This window comes from Bombina bombina, chromosome 11, assembly GCF_027579735.1.
Source record: "Bombina bombina isolate aBomBom1 chromosome 11, aBomBom1.pri, whole genome shotgun sequence".
Lineage (NCBI taxonomy): Eukaryota > Metazoa > Chordata > Amphibia > Anura > Bombinatoridae > Bombina > Bombina bombina.
This window is the reverse complement of record NC_069509.1, coordinates 148,186,121-148,202,224: the sequence shown is the minus strand read 5'-3', so window position 1 is coordinate 148,202,224 and position 16,104 is coordinate 148,186,121. Positions and strand designations below refer to the sequence as shown.

General features: G+C 36.7%; 1 protein-coding gene across 1 annotated transcript in view; it reads right to left on the bottom strand.

Moving 5' to 3' along the window:
- MAD1L1 (mitotic arrest deficient 1 like 1) overlaps positions 1-16,104 on the bottom strand; it is a 1,632,937-nt gene that overhangs the window by 1,017,184 nt on the left and 599,649 nt on the right. The gene's annotated exons all lie outside the window — the stretch shown is intronic.

The window sequence follows — 16,104 nt, the reverse complement described above, 5'->3', positions numbered from 1 at the left end:
TATATATATATATATATATATATATATATATATATATATATATATATATATATATATATATATATATATATATATATATATATATATGTATATATATATTATTTATTTATTTTTCAAAGAAAGTAATATCCATTGATTTAAAAATAAAACTCTTGTACATTTTAATATGCTCTTTTTGAAAACAAGAAATAATAAAAATTAGTTTATGATTCCGTTAAAAAACGTAATTATAGTGCAAAGATTACATGCCCTTATTACAGCATATAATTGTAGTAGTACAGATCCTACAGTCTACATATTTAAACTCCGCAAAAAAAAAAAAAAATTGGATTCTGGATCTTTGTGTTTTAAATTTGTTTAGCAATTTATACAGAAAAGTAGCAATAAAATATCTAAATATACATACATATGAAGTACATTTTAAAACTACCTAAAAATTAAATTGGGGTGACGATCTATTTTGAAAATGTGTGAAAGATCCTATCCTGTTCCAGACCCACACACATGTCATTAGTAATGACAAAATGACTCTGTCCTTGCCAGTGACTGGGCAAGTCTTCATAGCATGTGACATCATCATGCATGGTCTGATGACATCACACTTATTGACACATGGAGGGGACACAAGGAATGAGATTTATTTAGTAATTATATAACCCCCTGCACCACAACCTGCTTTGTTTGATAGGATGACATGATGTTCAAAGCAGGGAATAAGACTATACAGAAATTCCTTGCACATTCACTATTATTATTATTATTATTATCAGATATTTGTAGAGCGCCAACAGATTCCGCAGCGCTATTGTGGGATTATATACAAAGTAATTTCTTAAGAAAGATTGCAATAAACATACTGTTACAAACTGTTGAACAGAATAAAAATGTACACTTAATACCAATTTTGGATCATTCTAAAGCTCGTGTTCATTCAAATTCATCTGCTACTGGCTCACTAAAAATAACATAACAAAAAATAAGAGTGTGGGTAAAGAATTAAATCTAACATTAAAAATCGATTATATATATATATATATAAATATATATATATATATATATATATATACACATACATACATACATACATATACACACACACACACACACACACACATACAGGGCTTGAAATATCCCTGCTAGTCCACTAGTCACAGACTAGTGGACTGGTAACTTTTTCCATCTAAACTTGTAACCCCTGACCACAGAGGCAGAACTTTTTTTCACTTTTTTTTTTAGCGACTGTTTTTCTGCAGGTCATTTTGAAATTAAATTCTAAATTAGGCCTTTGCACTAAAGCACCAACTCAACTGCGGTGTTGATTAACTGGAGAATAAAGCAATTTTTAAAGTTTTATAATATATTGAAGTTGAAAGCTGCATTAGAAAATTAGCTGCAGAAAAAAAATGAATTAAGGTTTTAAAATGTCTCTAGAATAAATATATTTCTTTTGCTCTTGGTCCAACAAAACAATTATAAGGCAAAGATGAAGTAATAAAAAAGTAAATTGTACACAAGAACGTTTTAAATCAGGAGTTACAGCTTTGCAGAGGGGAAAAGCTAGGGGGAAGGGTTGAAACAAAATCCCTGATAGTCATCAATTAATGTGCTGCGCCATATCGGACTATTCTCTTCAAACAGTGCTTCACTCTGGCTGCACTGTGTTAAGGAAAACTTACACAGTGCAGCCAGAGCACTGTACAGTTTGAAGAGAATAGCCTGATGTTGAGCAGCACTACAAAGCGAACGCACTAACAGTTACTGCATGTGTCCTATTTTTTTATGCAGACATGCTGCACTTTCTGCGATAACACCTCAGATCAAAGCATGTTCTGCCTTGGTGCCCCTGACTAGTCAAATATAGTGAGATAAAATCTTCTGTTGGGAACACTGATAGATAAATAGATAAACATAATTTTGATTTAAAGGGACAGTCTACACCAGAATGTTATTGTTTTAAGAGATAGATAATCCCTTAATTACCCATTCCCTAGTTGTGCATAACCAACACAGTTATCAGTGCTGACTCCTAGATAACTTCACGTGCGTGAGCACAGTGTTATCTATATGACACACATGAACTAACACCATCTAGTGGTGAAAAACTGTCAAAATGCATTCAGATAAGAGGCGGCCTTCAGGGTCTAAGAAATTAGCATATGAACCTCCTAGGCTTAGCTTTCAACTAAGAATACCAAGAGAACAAAGCAAAATTGGTGATAAAAGTGAACTGGAAAATTATTTAAAATGACATGCCCTAACTGAATCATGAAAGTTTATTTTGGACTAGACTTTCCCTTTAAAGGGATTTGAAGATCAAAATAAAACTGTCAAGATTCAGATAGGGGGCATGCACAAATTTAAAGGATATGAAACCCAATTTTTATATTTCATGATTCAGATAGAGCATGCTATTTTAAGCAACTTTTAAATGTACTTCTTTTATCAAAATTTCTTCATTCTCTTGGTATCTTTTGTTGAAAAGCAGGGGTGTATGCTTAGGAGCAGGCCCATTTCTGTAGCACTATATGGCATAACTATTCCCTGCTATATAGTGCTCCAGATGACTACCTAGGTATCTCATGCGAACAAACTGAATTTGATAATAGAAGTAAACTGTAAACTTTAGTATAGAATGCTCTGTGAATGACAAGAAAATATTTGGGTTTCATATCCCTTTATGAGACTTTTCAGCTGATTTCTGATATAAAATGTATGTTGCACTGCACAACTGGGAGCTAACTGGTGGCTACACACATATGCCTCTTTTCATTTGCTCACCAGATGTGTTCAGCTAGCTCCCAGCAGTGATTTAATTGCTCTGCAGTTGATTTAAACTTATGTTATCTATTACATAATTGCAGTTTACATTTTAGATCAATAACACTTCTCACTTTTTTTAATACATTGTTTTACTGAACAAGCACAGTAAAAAGGTAGCAATGAATATTTGTTCTTGGTTGGCTGAAAGGTCCAAGCAATATTATTAAAAGGGCAGAATACACCCATTTTTATATAACTGCATGTAATAGACACTACTATAAAGAATAAGATTCACAGATACTGATATAAAAATCCAGTATAAAACCTTTTAAAAACTTACTTAGAAGCTCCCAGTTTAGCTCTGTTGAAAAGGTAGCTGGAAAGCCCACTGCAAGTGGGAAATAAGACACTCCACCCTCTCCCTTCTTTTGCATATGAAAAGACCCTTTACACAAACAGGAGCAAGCTGGAGTAGGTGTACGTCAGTATTCTCATAAAATGTTGGGGCTTGGTTAGGAGTCTGAAAATCAGCTCAATGTTATTTAAAAATAAGCAAAACTATACTTTTTTACAAATCAAAAACTGTATTGGCTGTATAAACGGATCATCTACAAAACATCAATGCAAAGAAAAATCTAGTGTATAATGTCCCTTTAAAGGTAAGATTGTACTGTGTTTACAAAATAGATTATTGATGTCAATTATTTACCTGATAGGCAAGAGTCATTTGATTACTTTATAGCTAGGATTAATGATACATTGTATAGTTGAAGCCACACAGTAAGACTCCAACTAAGAACTCATATCTGTGATAAATACAAATTAGGAGACGTCAGTAATATTATACAAAAATCAGATACCTCAGCATTATTATTGCTACATTGTTTGTAAGTGTTATACAATTTTCATCTAGGGCAAGTCAGAATCGAAACATAGGAAAAACCATAAAACTCAAAGAAATTGAATGTGACCATCATAAGGTTTAATCAAGCATTGTAACAGGATGAGAAACCCAATTACGTAAGTTGTAATTGTGTCAGACACACACTATTATGGGAAAGTGGTCACAGCTCTCATGGGAAGTGTGAGATTAAATTGATGTTTAATGTTACAGCAATTGACAGGTAACTTGAGACAAGTTAAATCTATATGTGCTCTAATCAGTTGTTGGAATATCCAATATAGGTTGGCAGCCTTTTCTAATAGAGAATTCAGGAAATATATTTTTACTGAGTACAATCTTCATATAAATGCCGTCATAGGGACATACAACTACATGATGTTCAAATCCTGAATTAAAGGAATATTAAAGTCAAAACTGAACTTTCATGATTCAGATAGAGCACAAAATTTAAATATATATATATATATATATATATATATATATATATATATATATATATATATATATATATCTCCAATCCACTTCCGTTATCAAAATGTGCACAGTACATACATATATACATATATATGTATATATATATATATATATTACACACACAGTATCTCGCAAAAGTGAGTACACCCCTCACATTTTTGTAAATATTTTATTATATCTTTTCATGTGACAACACTGAAGAAATGACACTTTGCTACAATGTAAAGTAGTGAGTGTACAGCCTGTATAACAGTGTAAATTTGCTGTCCCCTCAAAATAACTCAACACACAGTCATTAATGTCTAAACCGTTGGCAACAAAAGTGAGTACACCCCTAAGGGGAAATGTCCAAATTAGGCCCAATTACCCATTTTCCCTTCCGGAGTCATGTGACTAGTTAGTGTTACAAGGTTTCAGGTGTGAATGGGGAGCAGGTGTGTTAAATTTGGTGTTATCGCTCTCACACTCTCTCATACTGGTCACTGGAAGTTTAACATGGCACCTCATGACAAAGAACTCTCTGAGGATCTGAAAAAAAAGAATTGTTGCTCTACATAAAGATGGCCTAGCATTGCTGCAGAGGTTGAAGGGGTGGGGGGTCAGTCTGTCAGTGCTCAGACAATACGCGCACACTGCATCAAATTAGTCTGCAGGGCTGTTGTCCCAGAAGGAAGTCTCTTCTAAAGATGATGCACAAGAAAGCCTGCAAACAGTTTGCTGAAGACAAGCAGACTAAGGACTGGATTACTGGAACCATGTCCTGTGGTCCAATGAGACCAAGATAAACTTATTTGGTTCAGATGGTGTCAAGCGTGTTTGGCGGCAACCAGGTGAGGAGTACAAAGACAAGTGTGTCTTGCCTACAGTCAAGAATGGTGGTGGGAGTGTCATGGTCTGGGCCTGCATTAGTGCTGCTGGCACTGGGGAGCTACAGTTCATTGAGGGAACCATGAATGCCAACATGTACTGTGACATACTGAAGAGAGCATGATCCCCTCCCGTCAGAGACTGGGCCACAGGGCAGTATTCCAACATGATACCGACCCTAAACACACCTCCAAGACGACCACTGCCTTGCTAAAGAAGCTGAGGGTAAAGGTGATGGACTGGCCAAGCATGTCTGCAGACCTAAACCCTTTTGAGCATCTGTGGGGCATCCTCAAACGGAAGGTGGGGGAGCGCAAGGTCTCTAACATCTACCAGCAACGTGATGTCGTCACTCCAGTGGCAACCTGTGAAGCTCTGGGGAACTCCCTGCATAAGAGGGTTAAAGGGACACTGTAGCCAATTTTTTTATTTTGTAATTCAGAAAGAGCATGCAATTTTAAGCAACTTTCTAATTTACTCCTATTATCAATTTTTCTTTGTTCTCTTGATATCATTAGTTGAAAAAGAAGGCATCTAAGCTTTTTTTTGTTTCAGTACTCTGGACAGCACTTTTTTATTGGTGGATTAATTTATCCACCAATAAGCAAGGACAACCCAGGTTGTTCACCAAAAATGGGCCGGCATCTAAACTTACATTCTTGCATTTCAAATAAAGATACCAAGAGAATGAAGAAAATTTGATAATAGGAGTAAATTAGAAAGTTGCTTAAAATTTCATGCTCAATCTGAATCACGAAAGAAAAATTTTGGGTACATTGCCCCTTTAAGGCAGTGCTGGAAAATAATAGTGGCCACACAAAATATTGAAACTTTGGGCCCAATTTGGACATTTCCACTTAGGGGTGTACTCACTTTTGTTGCCAACGGTTTAGACTTTAATGGCTGTGTATTGAGTTATTTTGAGGGGACAGCAAATTGACACTGTTATACAGGCTGTACACTCACTACTTTACATTATAGCAAAGCGTTATTTCTTCAGTGTTATATATATAATCAAAATCATAGAAAGGTCCCAGCACTGTTTTATCCAAAATACTTCTTTATTGTGTTAAAAGGAAGCCAGCAAACAGCAGCAATGTTTTGGGCCTACATAGCCCTTACTCATGCTAAAGTGTACAGGTAACAGCATCCTTTTATAGCACTTGTGTAACTAATTAATTAACTCATTAGTTCATTATACATCACCATTAATGTGAAAAGAGCACCACCTAGTGGACACAGTAACAAAATCTTGTTAAATTTCATATATACCTATCAGATTATTTTTACATATATAAAAGAAAAAAATAGAAAAAAAAAAGAAAAATAATCTGACAGGTATATATGAAATTTAAAAAGATGAATGAACTAAAGAGTTAATTAAATTTAGAAGCCAGATAGTGGAATTTGTATAAAGATATATGGAGAACAACCCAAAAAGTTAGGAGCCAGGGGTAAAATTCTAGGAGCCGGTGGTTCCCTAACTCCTGGGTTTGTCAAGCCATGTATGTATGTGTGTGTGTATAATATATATACACATACACACACACACTTTCAGAGGTACCAGCTGCTACCTAGCATGTGCAAGATTTCACAGTGTACATGCGCACGAGTCTGTCATTGGCAGTCACATCATACAGGGAGCCAATTTTGAAATTTGTAAGAAAATAAATCCACTGCTCATTAAAAATTCAGAGTAAAAGCCATTGCAATGTCTTTTTATTATGCACTTGTTTATTATGCAATTCTACTGTTTAATGGTCCTTTAAATCTTTGACTACCACAGAGGGGTGCACATTTTAACTATAAAACATTTTTTTAATCACATCAAGGATAATTTGGCCAGTGTGTGACAATTTTTTTTACCCAGAAACACATTGTTATTATCTGAGAAATACACAAAATGGGCGCAAACGTGTAAAAAAAAATAAGAGCACAGCCATAAAAAGTCCAATTAATTACCAGCTTATGTAAAGTTATATTTTATATTTGGAACGGAAGTCATACTCATCTTAATCCATTTTTATTTATCCCTACAGTGTTTATGTTTAGACAAAAGAAACAGAGATGGGAGGAGGAAATGGATAGCCAGACCAGAGAAATAATGAAAAAAGCAGCACCACTCTTAGGGGCCGAATTATCAAGCTCCGAATAGAGCTTGATGACCCTGTTATCGTGCGAGCCTTCAGGCTCACCTGAAACAGCAGTTACGAAGCAGCGGTCTAAAGACCATAACTTGTCCGTCTGCTCTGAGGCTGCGGACATCAATACGCCCGATCATACACGATCGGGCTGATTGACACCCCCTGTTAGCGGCTGATTGGCCGCAAATTTGCATGGGGTGGCATTGCACAAGCAGTTCACAAGAAATGCTTGTGCTGAGCGTATCATGTCGGACAGACCGATGATAAATCAGGCCCTTAAAGTGATGATAAATCCTAGTGTTTGTGTAACACTAGGATTTACCATTGTAACAAATAAAGGGGACTTTAATTCATGAAGTATAAAATACCTCATTCTGAAAGCCCCTTTTTATTTGTTAGCAGTGTTCGCTGCGCTGAGCTGCTAAAGGCAGCTCACGGAAGAACTCTATTTGGCTGAGAGGTGACTTTTCCACCTCCTAGCCAATGGCCGTGCGGGAAATCCAGCTTGGCGCCGTTTTTTTGCGGCGCCAAGCTGGATATCTCGCATGGCTATTGGCTAAGAGGTAGAAACGTCACCTCACAGAAAAATAGAGTTCTGCCATTGGCTGCCTTTAGCAGCTCAGCGCAGCAAAAACTGCTAACAAATAAAAAGGGGCTTCCAGAAACACAAACAAGATAAAGTATGGACAGACAGAGAGGTAATACACAGGAGCTCTCACAAACAGGTCTGAGACAACGCAAGGACAAAGCATACTGAACAGAGGCCCTTTAAATAATAAGTGATGACATCACAATTCTGAGACTGCATCCTGTCTCACACGGATGATGTACACCAGTCTGGCCATAAAAGGAAGTGCAGGAAATGAGCAGCATCACACAGCATGCACCAAAGTCAGCAAGAGAGGTGAGTAAAATGACTGCCAGCAGCACATGGAAAACACAGCAGGGAAAAAACCCTGACAACTAGCAACTAAATTTTAATTTTACATTTTTAATCATAACAAATCTTCTATCCAGTGAAATGTCGGAAGATACAACTTCATTAAAATATCATAATTCATTTAATGAGTACAGTGGTAATTTAATACGGAATTTTTACAATCAATATTTAAAAATTCATATTTGCTTTAAAGGGATTTTTACAATTGGTTTAATCAACCACACAGTTGTTTAACCCAATTAAGGACTAGATTACAAGTACAGCGGAATTTTGTACTTCCGCTAGAGCACTAATAGTAAACTTTTTGCGCTTGTCAGGTTGCGTTGGTATTACGAGTTAAAAGTTTAAAAAGTTATGGCTCTCACACTAACCTGATGAGCGCAAACAGCTTACTTCTAGCGCAATTAGACTGTCGTGCGAACAATAATATAATCCGCCATAGAAGTCAATGAAGAAAAAAAGTGGGGGAAAATCTAACACCCGACTCGCGCACACACACAATTGCATATTTTCATATGCGCGTACCTGATCACATATTCTAATATGCGAAAAGCCAACATGAAAATATGAATATTGCATGAATATGCTTTTACATATTTTCATCTACCCAATGGCAAAGGGCTCCAATACATTTATATATATGTCCACTGTCTTTATATGTGTACATATGTATTTATGTTTTTTATGTGTATATATGGCTGTACACACAGACATATAACACACATATACATCTGTAGAGATTTATATGTATGTATCTCTATGCTAAACCCCTTTGCCTGCCTTTTTTCTGAGATCTCCTATCTTTGAGCCCTTATAACTTTTATGTGCAATATTTTTTTTTAAATATTTTTTATTAGACAGTGTTATAATGAGTGTAACTGTACTTTGTAATGTATGTTTTATGTGTTTTGTGCAGCTTTTTTCACTAGCGTAACAGTTAACCACAGCTCTGAGATTGCGGTAATGATTCTAGCATAAATCGCGATTGCGCTCACCCGATCACGCTCAACTCATAATATGAACAAAATTTAACTTGCGTGCAAAATATCGTGAAAACCCTCGCACAAACATTTGCCACTTGTAATCTAGCCATAAATGAGAATACAATTACATGAAACTTAACTTAATTAAGAATCCAAAGTTTCAAATATCCAATGCAATTACACAAAACATTTAAAAAAGCCTCTGTTTGCTATTTGGCTAAGATTTGTCCCTCCTTCAGGAATAGTGACCCATTTTGTATTTTCATGAAGATAATTCAGTGACAAGGACATCAACTTCTCTTGCTTCCTTGGAAAACATTCCCAGTTTGTCTCATACACTCCCGGTTTCCTCATGTTCGGATACTTTGTCAGTTCACATTTGTTTTTGAATTTCAGTAAAAATTATATTTCTCTCAGGGTCTGCTTCACAATATCCCTATGTCATAAAGGCCCACCTCAAACAGATCTTGACCTCTCTTTACAGTCTGCATTTGTCTTTTAGAGGCTGCCTCTATTAGTTCCACAGTCTCTGGGCCTCTTCAATCTCAATCAAATATGCATAAAAGTATATTTGTAAAAGTGTAGAAATCAGTATTCAGTGGGCTGCACCATTTCTTGCTTTTGTACGTACTGCTTGGTCAGGCAATAGTTGCTTGCACAAATCTACATGAGATATACTGGTGATGGAGTTTATTAATGTTACAGACCATTGGTTTTTAAACATGTACTCAGGCCTCCCCAACAGGCCAACTTTTCAGGATTACCTTGGATGAAAGCAGGTAAAATAACTATATTTACTAATCAGGTGATTATTTCACATCTGCTCCAGTTCAGATACACTCTCCTACAACACACACACACCACATCTCATACAACACACACACTCTCATACAACACTTACACTAACTCTTATACATACCACACACACTCCACACTCTCCTACAACACTTAGACAAACTCTAATACAACGCATGCACATACCACAGTCATTCAACACACACACACACACACTCTCCTACAACACACACATTATCCTACAACACAAACACTCTCCTACAACACACACCCCACATACACTCATTTACACAAACTTATACATACCACACACACACTCTCATACAACACTTAGACAAACTCTAATACAAACACATGCACATACCACAGTCATTCTCCTACAACAGACACACCACACACATTCTCCTACAACAGACACACCACACACATTCTCCTACAACAGACACACCACACACATTCTCCTACAACAGACACACCACACACATTCTCCTACAACAGACACACCACACACATTCTCCTACAACAGACACACCACACACATTCTCCTACAACAGACACACCACACACATTCTCCTACAACAGACACACCACACACACACATTCTCCTACAACAGACACACCACACACACACATTCTCCTACAACAGACACACCACACACACACACATTCTCCTACAACAGACACACCACACACACACATTCTCCTACAACAGACACACCACACACACACATTCTCCTACAACAGACACACCACACACACACATTCTCCTACAACAGACACACCACACACATTCTCCTACAACAGACACACCACACACACACATTCTCCTACAACAGACACACCACACACACACATTCTCCTACAACAGACACACCACACACACACATTCTCCTACAACAGACACACCACACACACACATTCTCCTACAACAGACACACCACACACACACATTCTCCTACAACAGACACACCACACACACACATTCTCCTACAACAGACACACCACACACACATTTTCCTACAACAGACATACCACACACACATTTTCCGACAACAGACATACCACACACACATTTTCCTACAACAGACATACCACACACACATTTTCCTACAACAGACATACCACACACACATTTTCCTACAACAGACATACCACACACACATTTTCCTACAACAGACATACCACACACACATTTTCCTACAACAGACATACCACACACACATTCTCCTACAACAGACATACCACACACACATTCTCCTACAACAGACATACCACACACACATTCTCCTACAACAGACATACCACACACACATTCTCCTACAACAGACATACCACACACACATTCTCCTACAACAGACATACCACACACACATTCTCCTACAACAGACATACCACACACACATTCTCCTACAACAGACATACCACACACACATTCTCCTACAACAGACATACCACACACACATTCTCCTACAACAGACATACCACACACACATTCTCCTACAACAGACATACCACACACACATTCTCCTACAACAGACATACCACACACACATTCTCCTACAACAGACATACCACACACACATTCTCCTACAACAGACATACCACACACACATTCTCCTACAACAGACATACCACACACACACTCTCCTACAACACACTCTCCTACAACACAAACACTCTCCTACAACACACGCATTCTCCTACAACAGACACACACACTCATAAAACACACACAAAAGTTGCAACCCAATAAACATGGTGTTGAGACCCAGTAATTGGTCCCGACCCGTAGTTTGAAGAACCCTGCTTTATCTGAATCATGTCAGAAAAAATGTGCGTTTACTATTCATTTAATTCAAAGTTCAAACTAAACACTTATGTACCAGTTATATTTAATTCATATAAAAAAGAGAAAAGTAAGAGGGGTTTAAAGTGTCTTAAATTGCATTGCATCACCTGGCAGGGGATGTGAATTAAAGAGCCATAAAACATGTTGATATCTGTGCATATCCTAAAAGGGCTAATTAAGTAAAAATAGTTTGCATTAAAACAAAAGTTTAAAAATTGCTGCCAAGTATTTTACCATAATTTTCAAAAGTAAGCAAAATAAATTACATAGCCATGCTGTCTGGAGTAGTCTGATCCATCCTCCTTATCAGTGTTTAGCATCAGAAACACAGGCATTGTATTTTCATAGCAGCTTATTTGCTTATAGGCATGCTCCAGCAGATAATGAGAGATAAAGTCTGCATTCTACCAAAGCAAAGGTGGCTATAGATCCAGCCATATAAGGAATTGTGTGTGTGTGTGGGGGGGGGGGGGAGTTAGAGCTGTACAATTCAAAAACTTAAAAGAAAGGGTTAATGGCGAGGCACTGCAGTATAAATTTGCAGGTAAAGTAATTAAAGAACATATTATATTTTCTCTATCCCAACTTGTTTATGTCCCTTTAACTAACAAGGTGGAAAATATCAAGAGGGTATTTACGAGTACAGCAGCTACAACAAACTGCACATTGCTGCCCTATAAGGAACGACAACAACTTCTGTACTGTAAGTACATGCTCAGGAGATAAAAAACAATGCAGATAAATAACTGTGCCACCCTCTAGTACATCAATATGCCAAATGTGCTGTCTCAGCAACTGTGCTGATCATATTTAGCTTGAAGTAAGCTGTAGCAGATATCCCTGAATAAATGTTCTATATTATGAGCTATGACCTGGAAGCGGTCCAGAAACATCCTGTTTTACAACTAAAGAATACTATCCTGGCAGGCACCTAGATGTAGATAGGGCCTATTTAACAAATGAGCACTACTAACGTTTTAGTGTTACTTAGTCTTACAATCTGTCATGTTCTAAACTGCAGCCCTGGAAGCCCACCAAGTCATCCTGCATTCTTTTAATCTGCAGTGCATCATACCATATGCCAAACAGGATTTCTGCAATGTAGTGTTTGAAAAACAGAAGATCTGAAAAGGCAGCTAAAATGCTACTGGCAATACGGCACTATATAACACCTTAAAGGGATGTTAAAGTATGTATGTATGTATGTTCATGTCTGTGTTTATATGTGTGTATCTCTCTCTCTCTCTCTCTCTCTCTCTCTCTCTCTCTCTCTCTCTCTCTCTCTCTCTCTCTCTCTCTCTCTCTCTCTCTCTCTCTCTCTATATATATATATATATATATATATATATATATATATATATATATATATATATATATATATATATATATATCTCATGTAACAAAAAGATGATCCAGACAATGCTTCATAGTACAAAAATTAACTTTTAATGATGCATAAAAACAGCAAGAATCTTCTTACATTGTAGGGTAAAAAAGACAGGGGCAATACAGACAGGACACACAGTGTGTGTGTGAGAGAAAATAGGAGGAGGTAAAAGGTGAGTTTAAAATCCTCCACTACGCACAAAATATAGAGAAAATAACTAATTGTGTAGTTCACTAACAAATCTAGAAATCTAGACAGACCAGAAGGCTTGTTTTTCCCACAGAAAACCTCTGAATTACATTGTTTCCAATGCAGCAAAGGATTCTGTGTAAGATATGCAAATTAGGTTCACAATGACACACCTTTTTACTTCAAGTCTGCTTTTCAGCAGATTCCCTTTAATCCAAAGCATCGCTGTTCACACAGTTTATAAGCTTAGCTAGGGTTAGTGCTGTCATTCATAGCCATCCCAGGACAGACTGTTTTGTGGTTGTTGGCACACATGCATATATATATATATATCCCTTTAAGCAAGTCGTCATAAACAAAGGAATCCGGAAATAGTTGCAGAAACACTTTTTATAAATGTCTTTGTGGTTTCACTTCATGATTTAAATCAATAAAAAAATCCTATCTCCCAGCATTTGTTTGTGGCTGGGATTCAGGAGGTTGATGGGTGCTCTTCATCCTATTGCAGGGGGAGTTGTGTTTGGAGGGGTGGGCTAATGGATGGTTAGTGGGTGGAAATTGTGGGTGTGTCTGGGTGGTCAGTGGGTATGTCTAGGCAGCTTGTGGGCGTGCCTTGTTGACAGTGGGTGTGGCTAAGGGAAATTACTATCATCATTTATGTGTATAGCGCCACAGAATTTAGTAGCGCTGCAAATAGGGACATATGACTGCCTCAGAGGGACATTAGGACAAAACTCAGAATCAGGGACAATCCCTCTCAAATAGGGACAGTTTAGGGGAGGTCCTGAAAAAGTAGCTGCTATAGAATATAAAAAAAAATGCATTTAAACATATTAAGCAGTCATGTATAAAGAAATATAGAAATAGTTATGTAAACGCTTTTTCTAAACGAATTAGCGGTTTCACTTAGTGATTGAATTACTATAAAGTGATAGTAAACTTCAGTGATTCTATCAACAATATTTGTAATGAATCATTAAATGAGGGGCACTTGCATTCATTAAAATAAACGTAGAAGCCTTATTTTTAAAATAATTCCCCATTAGCATGCAAAACAGGGGACATTTATGTTCACGAGCTGGATGCCAAAGGGGGCACGCAATGATTGGATAGACCCAGATTCTTCATTGAAGACAGAGTATGATTTGCGGGCGGAGGAACGGCGCGATGTTAAACTACACTAAAGGTGAATTATTTTAAAAATTAGACATCTACGTTTAATTTAAAGGGACAGTCTAGTATTAATTAAACTTTCATTATTCAGATAGGACTTTTAATTTTAATCAACTTTCCAATTTACTTTTATCATCAAATTTGCTTTTTTCTCTTGGTATTCTTAGTTTAAGCTAAACATAGGTAGGCTCATATGCTAATTTCTAAGCCTTTGAGGGCTGCCTCTTATCACAGGCTTTTTAAATCTCTTTTCAACACAAAGAGACAGAAAGTACACGTGGGCCATATAGATAACACTGTGTTCAGGCACAGGGGGTTATTTAAGATTTAGCACATTACAATGCTAAATGCAAGACAATAGATAAACAGTCACAGTCATGTGATCAGGGGGCTGAAAGAAGGTTCCTAGATACAAGGTAATCACAAAGGTAAAAAGTACATTACTATAACTGTGTTGGTTATGCAAAACTGGGGAATGGGTAATAAAGGGATTATCTATCTTTTAAAACAATAACAATTCTAAGGTAGACTGTCCCTTTAATAAATGAAAGTGCCCCTCGTTTAGTGATTAATTACAAATATTGTTGCCAGAATCACTGAAGTTTATCATCACTATAAAATCAATTAAAAAATAGCTGCAATACAATATTTTTTGCTAAGTTTTGAAATGTGGCCCAACTAAAAAATTACGACAAACAAAAAAGATATTTTTCAATAACATTTTTTGCTTTATCAACAAGGTTAGATGAATAATAAATGTGTTGTCAATAACTAGACACTGGTACGCAGCAAGATGACTCCAGAGATGAGTTTTAACCCCATGGCTGTTAAAAAGGGCTGAAACTTACTGCTACTCATCTGTCAGCCAGGGGTTAAGAAAGCTGTCAAATAAGAGACATTATCAAAGTTGTTTATAGTTTTCCTACATGGTGTTATACTTGTGCTACAGATCTTACTCCCTAGTGGATTTCACTTCATCATTTATCAGTTTTTCAAAGCCAAGAGGGATCATAGACCAGATTTAATCTACAGAATACAAAAGATGCTAGTTTTGGATAAAACAAGAAATGTTGTCATCCCAGGGACAAAAATGTCTATCCTCAAAAATACGTCAAGAGCAGTACCGGGAAAAGTATATAAACGCGTGGCTGGGTTTAAGAGAGTTGATGAAAATAAAAATTTAGCAAACATCATATTGTATTTTATACACAGATATCTATATGCTTTTAGAAAATATATTTTAACTTAATTGCCCATAAAATGTTTCATAATTTATAGTATAAAAACAAGCTTGCAATGCATACTTTTAATATTTTGTTTGTCTGCTTTTTCTGCAGTTTACCTCTTAAATTTGTGGGGAGGTTCTCTGTTTGCAGAGTGGCTGAAACGGACACTACACTATTGAATTCAGAACAATGACTAACACCCTCTAGTGGTAAAAAAAAACTGTCAAAATGCTTTCAGATTGGTGGCGGCCTTCAAGGTCTAAAAAATTAGCATATGAACTTCCTAGGTTTAGCTTTCAACCAAGAATACCCAGACAACAAAGCAAATTTGGTGATAAAAGTAAATTGGAAAATTGTTTAAAATTGCATGCCCTAGCTGAATCATGTAAGCTTATTTTGGACTAGACTGTCCC